Here is a 9,980-nt window from a genome sequence, read left to right as displayed (position 1 = left end):
GATTTTGTGACATCACAAATAGTTTGGAAGCCAACCCTGGTCCAACATGTGTGAGGTGGAAATCAGATGCCTGCTGTGCCAAAGCCCTGAGGACGAACTGTACAGTGAATGAGGGGACATCTTGTGTCCATGAGTTAAACTTCTGGATGAAATTCATGTAAGTTTTCATCAGGGGCGGTTCGGGGGGGGGGGGCCCACAGGGGCCAGTGCCCCCTGACAGGGACTCTGCATCAATAATACAATGACAGATTTCTTGCAATGATTTTGCACTGAAGGGAAAGGAGGAAATAAAGTGTCTCAGCAATTTACTACCTGAACTGAAAACTTACAGCTTTAAGTGATAATAAGAAAATGTGAGCATGCTTACCTTAGCCTCAAGGGTTATAAATAAAGCTTTAGAAAATCAAATCTTTTGTGGTCAAACCACTTATGACTCTCAACTCTCTTATATACAACATACAGCATTTCATGGTCGCAGGGCTTTAGCTGTTTACTGCTCTTAGTGTAATAATGATAATCATTTGTCTCAACTTCACCAGTGTTGTTGTCGCCGTTGTCATTATGCTAGCCGAGCGGCTAATCCCTTGTGCGATGCAGGAAGCTGCAGCTGTCTGGTTAGTGCGGCCGTTCTGTTGTTCTCCTCTGCCCAACCAACCTGATATTAGTGGTCGGTGCGCTCACCACAGGCAGAGAGGGCCGACTGTCTCCGATGAAGGTTCTGCCCAGAGCCTCGTCCACCAGAACACAACACACTGCATGAAGCAGGATGTTAATAATCAAAGTCGTATTCCGCCCCGTCCGCCGAGCTTCTCTTCTCTTGTCTTCTCTGCTTTGGTCTCATTTATTTACCGTTTGATGTCAGAGATCCGCTCGGTTTTTAATTTCATATTTGAGTTTCCTTTGCCTCGTTGGTTTTGGCCTCTAATGGATTTAGGAAGACAGAAGAAAAGCAATCATCTGCTTTCAATGATGAGACGTTGTTGAAATTGACAAAATTCTTGGTGTGATGGCACAGTTTTTTACAATACGATTGCTCTTTCCTGACACACTCGTCTTCTTTGGCTGTGACTTAAAACAACTGTTTGAGTCAGTTTTTTCTTTAGTGACAGAAACATTTTACTGCTTTGCAGAGTTATAATTACAAGAGCCCAGTCTTCAGGCGGTTAACGTTTCTGCAAACCACTGATAAAGGCTACGTACCATATTGACATATCTACAAAATGTGCCATACCACATTCACACAGGTCTGGCAACGTTTTCGACCTGTCTTTGATATCTGGAGGTGGAGGGTTATCAGGCAGCGGAGACACATACGACAAGGCCATAGCTCAAGACTGTGTTTCAACATTAGTAGGCGTCACACAACGGGGTATTTTTTAAAGGAGACCATGAGACAATTTCAAGCCATGTTTGTTGCAGCAGATGTAAATTTATGACGGAAAGTCTGCGGCGATCAAATACATATATTTTTAACAGGTGACAAACTCCATGTTTGTGGAGACACAAATGGGTACATTTAGCCAAAACATGATTTTTTCTCCTTTGCTAACCATGCAGCTTTTGTGCCTTAACATTGTCGGAAAATGTAATTAAAAAATGTAACCTAAAGCAAATTAGAGCTGCATCATAAAGAAGTAAAGTTTAAACAGAAATGCAAATTGCCAACATTTGTTCGGGCAATTGTGTTTTTTCTTTGGCGCATTTCGTCCTTTCGACCGTCTTTGAATCTCCTTGGAGAAGCTGTAAAGTTGCAGCAGATTCATAATACGTTTTGAATAAACTCAGAAGGCTTCTCAGTCATTCCCTGTTTGCAGCCTCCCATGAAAACCATGTTTAAAATCGTCACTGAACCAAATCTCAACATTTGTCTTTGCTGCGTCTACCTTTACATACTGGTCTGAGTCCGCTGGCATGAGGCTGGAAAATGATTATAAAAATCACTTTGTAGCTGGCACACAGAGGAACTTGTGGTGGTGCTGATGATTTAGCCATGCAGCTTCCACAGATGGTCCTTTATGTGGAGTTTAATATAAATGGCAGAGCAGGGCAGAGAGTGTGGGTGGCCGTGTCCGTACTGAAGCAGTGGGCAGCTCAAGGGTAGTGGCGGCTGATGATGACCTCACACACCCACACACACACACACACACACACACACACACACACACACACACACACACCCACACGTAAACACAGGACATGATGGAGCTTTAATAAATCAATATCTTATGAACTTTTTTGACCTCTCCAGAAAACATTTCTCAGTTTGGATCAAACCTCAGTGAACGTTCGCCATCAGCCAGTTCCAACGGCTGCATGTTTTCACAGGAGGGAGCGGAGACCTACATCTACGCGAACACACACACACACACACACACACAAACGCACCACACACCACTCACAAACCCTCGATGACAGCCGCGACACACCAGACAATTCACCTCCAATGACAAGGAACAAAACTAAAACTAAAATCACAATTACAGCCTCGACAAATCCGCCATTGTATTCGCTCTCCTTTGGGGTTTTAAAAAAAAAAAAAAAAAAAAAAACAACCATAAAAAAAAAAAGAAACAGAGGAGCGTCACAAATCCAGCGAGAGATCAGAGCGCTCTCGAACTAAGCCTCCATTTACTCTGATGGCAGGCCTATTAAATGCATGCGTCCACAGTGGTCTCTTTCTAGTGGTGAGTGGGCGGCTCAGAGTCCTGCAGTTGACAGTTAGCAGCCGATTCTGGGATCAGTTTTTCCGCAGCAAAGGGACTGATGTGGCCCAGAGGAGGATGTGGAATCGTATGATGGATCATTGTTTAGGTTTGGGGAGTGGGTGTGTGAGCCTGTGTGTGTGTGTGTGTGTGTGTGTGTGTGTGTGTGTGCGCATGCGTGTGTGTGAGTGTTTCCATGCCTGTTCACGCAGCCGGAGATCAAGGATTCAGGATCGGCCCCACAGTACGTGCATACATGTGTGCAGACGAACATCTGCATGGAAGCAGCAAACATATGTACTAGAGTGCGCACTACACATATGCACACACACACACACACACACACACACACACACACTTAAACACCACTTTGATACAAGAATGAAGTCGTAATTAGTGGAAACTGGTTGAATAAAGTGTCATTTCTAGATCCTAAATCAGCTGGTTTATTCTGCCGTAAAGCCCGGATCAGCTGACAGTCCTGCCCAATAAAAACATGAAGCTCCGTCTCGGGTGATCTTTAAGTTTTTAAGTGTTCCTTTGTGGATTCAGAGAACAATTAGTTTAAAAAAACGTGTTTACTATTTGTTGTTTTAGATTAGTTGAAAACGGCTTTTTGTTAGTGAACTTGAAGCTGCCCTGCAAATACAACCAGATGAAGATATCAGAAGTCAATTACAGTAAAAATACATCAAACAACACCATGAACCCAAGAACCACATGTTTGGAACACCATCAGTAACAGTGTTATCAATATTCCTCCTGTAGGTCTGCAGTCTTTAGGGGGGGTCGTTCTCCAGAATCAATTTCAGGCATCAGGCCGCTATAGTCAGTAAAATCTAAGGTTTAAACTCATAGAAAAATCCTCCTGCATCTATAAAAATATCTGAGAACATAATACATAATTTAAAAAAATATATAGTTTTTTTTTTTTTTACAAGTTTACCAGGTTGTTTTTCTTATTTCAGAAGTTTTTTGAGATACTGTAAATGTTTTTTTTTTTTTTTAATAATATGAACCGGGGCTTTAATTTATATCATGATATTTTTTTGGCCATATCGCTATATATGATATATACCTGGATATTATGAACTTAAAAAAAACGTACTTCATAAATAAACCAAATATTACAATAAGCCCTATTTTGATATAACTACTGCAACCACGGTATTGTCATGCCAGTAAAGTATTGAATTGCAGTGTGTGTATCTGTATGTGAATTTACACATGAGAATGCGTGTGAAAAATCGAGTGAGTCTGAAGAGCCCACGCCGAGAAAAAAAAGAAAAGAGAAAGTCACGGAGAGAAACACACCAGAATAGCTCATCGGGTCATGCTGCATAATTAAAACAATGGAGGGTGAGCATGCATGCAATGGGAGGAGGTTCAGATACAAATAAAGCTGTTGACAAAAATCTGAAGAGCTCTCTGCACAAACTTTGCATGCACTCCAACGCGTTTTCAAATCTTCGTTTCGTACGATTTCTAAACTGATTTATGGATGTTTATGCTTGACGTCGAGGATAAAACTGAATAGTTTACGACTGTGAGAAGACATTCTGGTTAAATGTGCCAACCAGGTGAAAGAGTTCATGAGTACTCAGTTACACCCCTGATATAAAGTCCTTATTTATCAACTGAAAAGAGTGTTAGCATGATAATACGGATTGCCTTGATTTAAAGTTTCACAGATATAGTCATTTTTCCTCCTCCACTTCTGCAGGACTGTGACGACGTGAGTGAAAAACACACTGTGTGGAGTGTTACTGTGTGAGCTGATCCTGCTGATCAGGATGATTTACTCCTGTTACACATGTAACGAGAAAGCCCGGACTGAAACAAAGGAAAATGTGACGCTGCTTTCACGTCAAACGGAGCCAGGAGCTGGAGCTGCCACCGGTTCAACTGTTTCTGCTCTGCTCTGTAAGAAAGCCTCAGAATAATGTTATTCTGGCAAAGGCGCATTCTTGTGAGAATGATTCAAGGCTAATGGAACTTCTTCTTCTCAGGTTTTACTTTATGCCTACAGTGAAAATAAAAGTTGGAGAGAATTAAAAAAAAAAAAGAAGTACAAATAGAAATAAAGACAGTCACGAATGGATAAATATTTGAATTTCCTGGCCTTCATGTGTACAGTCATGTTATTTTCTTGCTCAACTAACATCTACACAACCTCAATTTCAAGAATAAAAGGGAGAGTAGTTACAGCACTGAAGGTCACAGTGGGCAGAGAATGCTCAATAACAGCTCATCCTTCGGCTCTTTGTGATGTTGTGAAGTTTCCTTAGCATCGCAGAGAGCAGCCCGGGCAGCCTCCATCTGAGGCCAAGGTCAAATGTGGGGAGTGTCGTGCAGGACAAGGAAAACATCCTGGCAACCCAGAGTTTTCTTCTGCTGAACTGGCAGCGGCCGTGGAAATAGGACGGAGAGACTGAAAGAGAGGAGTTTCTGCAAAAGCACTGAAATCGTGCAGTCCGTATTTTGAGTCTTTTTTTTTCTTCTAATTTATGCCTCGTTTTGGGAGTGACATTTAAAGTGATTTAATCTATTTGTATCCCTAAGCATAATTTGATTTCAGTCAACAACAGGCTTCTTCTTTTCGAGGTAGAAGATTGAAATCCTGATGTAATGGCCGAACATCAGTCCCAAAGCATTTCCATCAAGTGTAGTGTATCATATCTAATTACCTTATTTAACCGCTTACTGATTTAGCACAGGTATCTGGCAAAAGGTAATAAATGTTGCAAACTGATGAATAAATAAATAAATGAAAATACATTTCCATCCTTATCTTATGCTCATCATTTCCTACATTTCCCATGATGCCCGCTGCATGCACAGCATCGGGCCTGAAAGTTTAAAAAGCCTAACTGGAGCAAAATATTTTTAAGGCAAACACAAAGAGCTTTCATCCCCGACCGTCACATGTCTGCTGGCAGCGCCGCTTTCAGGTCTTTCAAAGATGCTGTGGGTGGAAAAACTTGTTTGTCTCTGCTTCTTCTTTGATGGATTTTTTTTTTTCTCCTCTGTACATTTTTTTGGACATCAGAGGAAAACATTTTCTTTTCATTACGCCGGGTTGGATTCCAAATCCTGTCTCTGCTGTTGATGTTTTAGATTGTTGAAAGATGTTTTGTTATCAAACTCGATTAAAGTCGCTCTTGAAAATACGGAATATGTAAATGATTCGGGCAGATATTTTTCTGAATTTGGCCAGTTATTATGTATACAAAAAAAAACATCAGTTGCATGGTTTTTTTCCCTTGCGAATGATGAACTCTTTTAGACACCAGGCTGTAGAAGTAGACAGAAAGTTGTCAGAGGACGATGGTTTGGGCCCCTGTCAAAAAATAATGACCTTAAACAAGACGATCAAGGGAAACAGATCCATACATTTCACCACATTGTACTCTGCTACTGCTTATATAGATGGTACATTATTTGAGTGACATCCTCTTCCATGGATGAAGAAGTCTGCATGCTCGTTCTCAAGCTTCAAGCGTTGGTCATCGGCTCATGTGGTCAGCTGCTGCCGGCACAGGGAGCTAGACTGACCTCTTGAGGAACAAAATGGAAATTAATCCGAATGAAGTGTCCTCAGAGGAAGGTGTGGAGCTCCACCACATCAGTCCCGCAGAGAGACGAGGGAAGGTTTATGTCAAAAGAGCAAAGTTAAAGTTGCTCTTTAAGCATCTGTTAAATACACTTACACAGACGAGGGCGACCAAAATTACAGATGAGAGGTCGACTGTGACATTGGACGCTGATATATAAACTAAGAAAGTGTTTTTTTTGTCAATCAAAAGCTACTCAGAGGTTTTTATCATGATTTCTCAAACAAAGAGCCGTCAAACGTTAACTTGCAACTCTCTGCCCGAAGGAAAAAAACCTCTCATTATTCTAACTTATGCAAAATCAGAGAGCACATTATTCATGGAACCGGACTTTGAGAAACGATTTGGTCCCATCTGGGTTTGATCGGCAAATCTTCACAATACTTTTCAGATTTTTCTTTTTTCCCCCCCCCTTTTCTCTACTCGTGTAGCGTATGAAACAGAAAACCCCTCCGGGATTTATGGGACATTTTAGTATGGCTGGAACACTAATGTATTACATACTCACACATCATTTTTACTGTGACTTCTTTCTGTCACATAGAAAAAATATAGACGCCAGAAGAGTTATGGCTCCGGGCTGCTCGAGTTGGTTTGGGAAAAAGCCGGTTTATACTTGAAATGTCGTTTTATACGGACGATTATTGACCGAATACGTTTTTATGATCCAAGTGGAGGACATTTAAAACCCACTTAAAACACACGGCATGAATTCAGTATTTGCAATATATGGTCCGTGGTGATGATCGGCAGGGGTTTCCTTTTCTATAAGAATATACAGAGATTTAGGACTTTCACATGTCTCGACCAGTGCTGTACTCAAGTCATACTTGAGTGAAGATAAAGACATTGTCAAAACATGACTATGCTAATGTGCTAATGTTAAATGTACTAAAGTATCGAAAGTAAAAGTAAAGTACGACTTTATTTGGCTCTGGTGCAGCATGTAATCTGCTAACTACTACTGTTTAAAGGTATCAAATTAATTCAGTGGGGTTAAAAGTCCAGTGTTTGTCTCTAAAATGTGATATAATCAAAACTGTAACTGAGTACAGAACTTCAGCAGATGTACTTAGTTACATTCCATCAGCAGAAAACATTTCTTGACTCTGTTACCGTCTTTTATCAGTGTTTTTAATGTGGAAAATAACTAGAGAGAATACAATCTACTCAAGTACTCTACTGGTACAATTTCAAGGTGCTTAAGTATCTCTATTTTATGAAGCTTTATACTTCTACTCCACTACATTTATCTGATGGCTTTAGTTTCTTTTCAGATCATCTCCCAGTCCAGTAAAATATACACTTATCTCCAGGTTTGTTGTTGTCGGATTTTTGTAATAAACTGACAGCGTTGTAGAAAGTACCCAAAGGTCATACTCGAGTAAAAGTCTTAAAGCATCTAATGTTAAAAGTACTTGAGTATCAAAATTACAAGTAAAAAGTCAATTATGTTAGATCAAATGACTATCAGAATCAGTGTTGACTGAATACATACATTCAAACAATGGGCGACTCTGGCTCTGACGCAGCATGTAATCTGAAAAGTAACTAGTAACTGCAGTTATCAAACAAATGCAGCAGAGTCAAAAGTGCGAAATATTCCCCCAAAATGTATTGGAGAGGAAGTATAAAGGAGCAGAAATACTTAAGTAAAGTACGTCAGAGGTGTATATACAGTACAGTACAGTACTTGAGTAAATGTATCTAGTTACATTCCATCACTGCTCATCACTACACCATGAAATGGTTTGGACATTTTTGGGGGAGTTGAGAAAATCCCATTTCAAAGTCACAGAGCGGTTTGTCAGAGATATGTTGAGTTTCTATATCTAAACAGGGCAGTAAAAAATAATCTCCATTTCATAATTTGAATCACAACATGAAATTAATGTTACTTTGTGTTTTTCATTTATTCCTGGAGGAAAATAAGACGTCCAAAAATGAGCAAAACAACTTTTTGTATTTTGAAGCATTTTCCAGCTGCTGTGAGTTTGAGAGAGGAGAAACAATGCTCCAGTAAGAAATCTATAAAAATCCAAATAACTGTCACAAACAAAACAACAGAACTAGAAGTATCTGTGCAAAATGTATAAGTGACTCTAAAGTGGCTAAAAAGCAAGAAATTGGCGGAAAGTCCTTCATTCTGACGCTGCAGTCTATGTTTCTACGGCGCGGATCGCAAATAGTATGCCGATGTGCCTGTGAGAGCTGTCAGGGGGCGATTTACACGTCAGGCTGAGGCAAAATATAATCCACTGATATGAAATCTCTGAGCCACTGTGCCGGCTCCGTGGTAGGAGAAGCAGAGGCCTTGTAATCTTTTCACTGTGTCTCGCTTCTTCTGTGCGACACCGGGAACGGGGGGGTTAATTACATTAATCCAAAACAAATAAACGGTTGGCAGCCCTTGAAAGGCTGTGGGAAATGGTTGGAGATTGAACCGACTTTTGAGTCCCCAAACCTCAAGCTTTGATGGTTTTTACTTGACTCAGAGACTGAGAACACAGATTGGATATCCAACTGGAACTGAACTGGTCCTCGCTGGCTCTCGCTCCTTCTCTGCATCTGTCTTCCTCTCTGTATTTTTCTTTCCTCCCTTCCTCAGCCCTCTTCCTTTTGCTTACGATCACTGCCTCTTTCTCTTTGCTCTGACTCTATCCTTCACCCTTTTACTTTTACTCTTGCAGAACACGTGGGGCGACCAAATGACTGAAAGCAGCATCAGCTGAATTAAATTACATTTTAATTTTCTTGCTGTTAAGCTCCTTAATAAAATGTTCTTTTCTGATTTGACTGCGATTATTGAAAACCCATCTGGAGATAATGTAATAACTTCTTTTATGTCTGAAATTCTCCATTCTAATAAACCCCCTCTGGACCACGTTAGTACAACTCTAAATGACCCAGAAAATATTTAATAGATTTATTTTGTTCATATATTATTTTTGTTTGTTAGTCTGCTGTGTGGAAACTTTGAAACAACTGCTCATGATATTAAGAAAAGTTGATGGATATGAATAGATCTGCATTTTATAATAATAAAATCAAACTTAAATAGCTTGACAGCTGTTCAATGAATTCCAATAAATGCCTTCATTTGAATTCATTTTGTTTGATCCTAATTCCTGGTCCCCAAAGAATGGATCCTAATAGCTTTGGCGATCCCCCTCGCTTTCCTTCTCGTGCCACCATGAGGTTGACATTTACGGTTTTGGGTGAAAAAACGATTGTAAAAACTTTGGTAATCCTTTCAGTTTTCTTCTGGTGACCAAATAACACCCGGTCCTTGTCGGAAAAATGACCAGATAGGACTAAAAGTAAGCCTCTAGTGGCTGTGATAATCATTATAGCCTCAAAGGAGGAAGTGAGGAGAAATAGTGTAAAGATTGACAAGTCTGTTTAGGGAGGAGATTGGGGAAGGACAGTCTGGAAAAACAGGCATCGCATTTCATCAATGAGGTCGCTACTTACTTGCGTGTTTTAAGGTAACGTGGGTGTGTTGGTAATGGACATTGCATAAACCACAGTGTTTTCCTAAACCTAACCAAGTATTTTTACAGCCTAAGCCTAACCTCATTGCATTGTTTGCAACAGCTGACCTGTTCAGAGCTATAGTTTGGAGTTTCGTGCTAATCAGCAAATGCTAAAATGCGAAAATGAT

Source organism: Sparus aurata, chromosome 13 (genome assembly GCF_900880675.1).
Source record: "Sparus aurata chromosome 13, fSpaAur1.1, whole genome shotgun sequence".
Taxonomy (NCBI): Eukaryota; Metazoa; Chordata; class Actinopteri; order Spariformes; family Sparidae; genus Sparus; species Sparus aurata.
Note: the sequence above shows the minus strand (reverse complement) of the source record.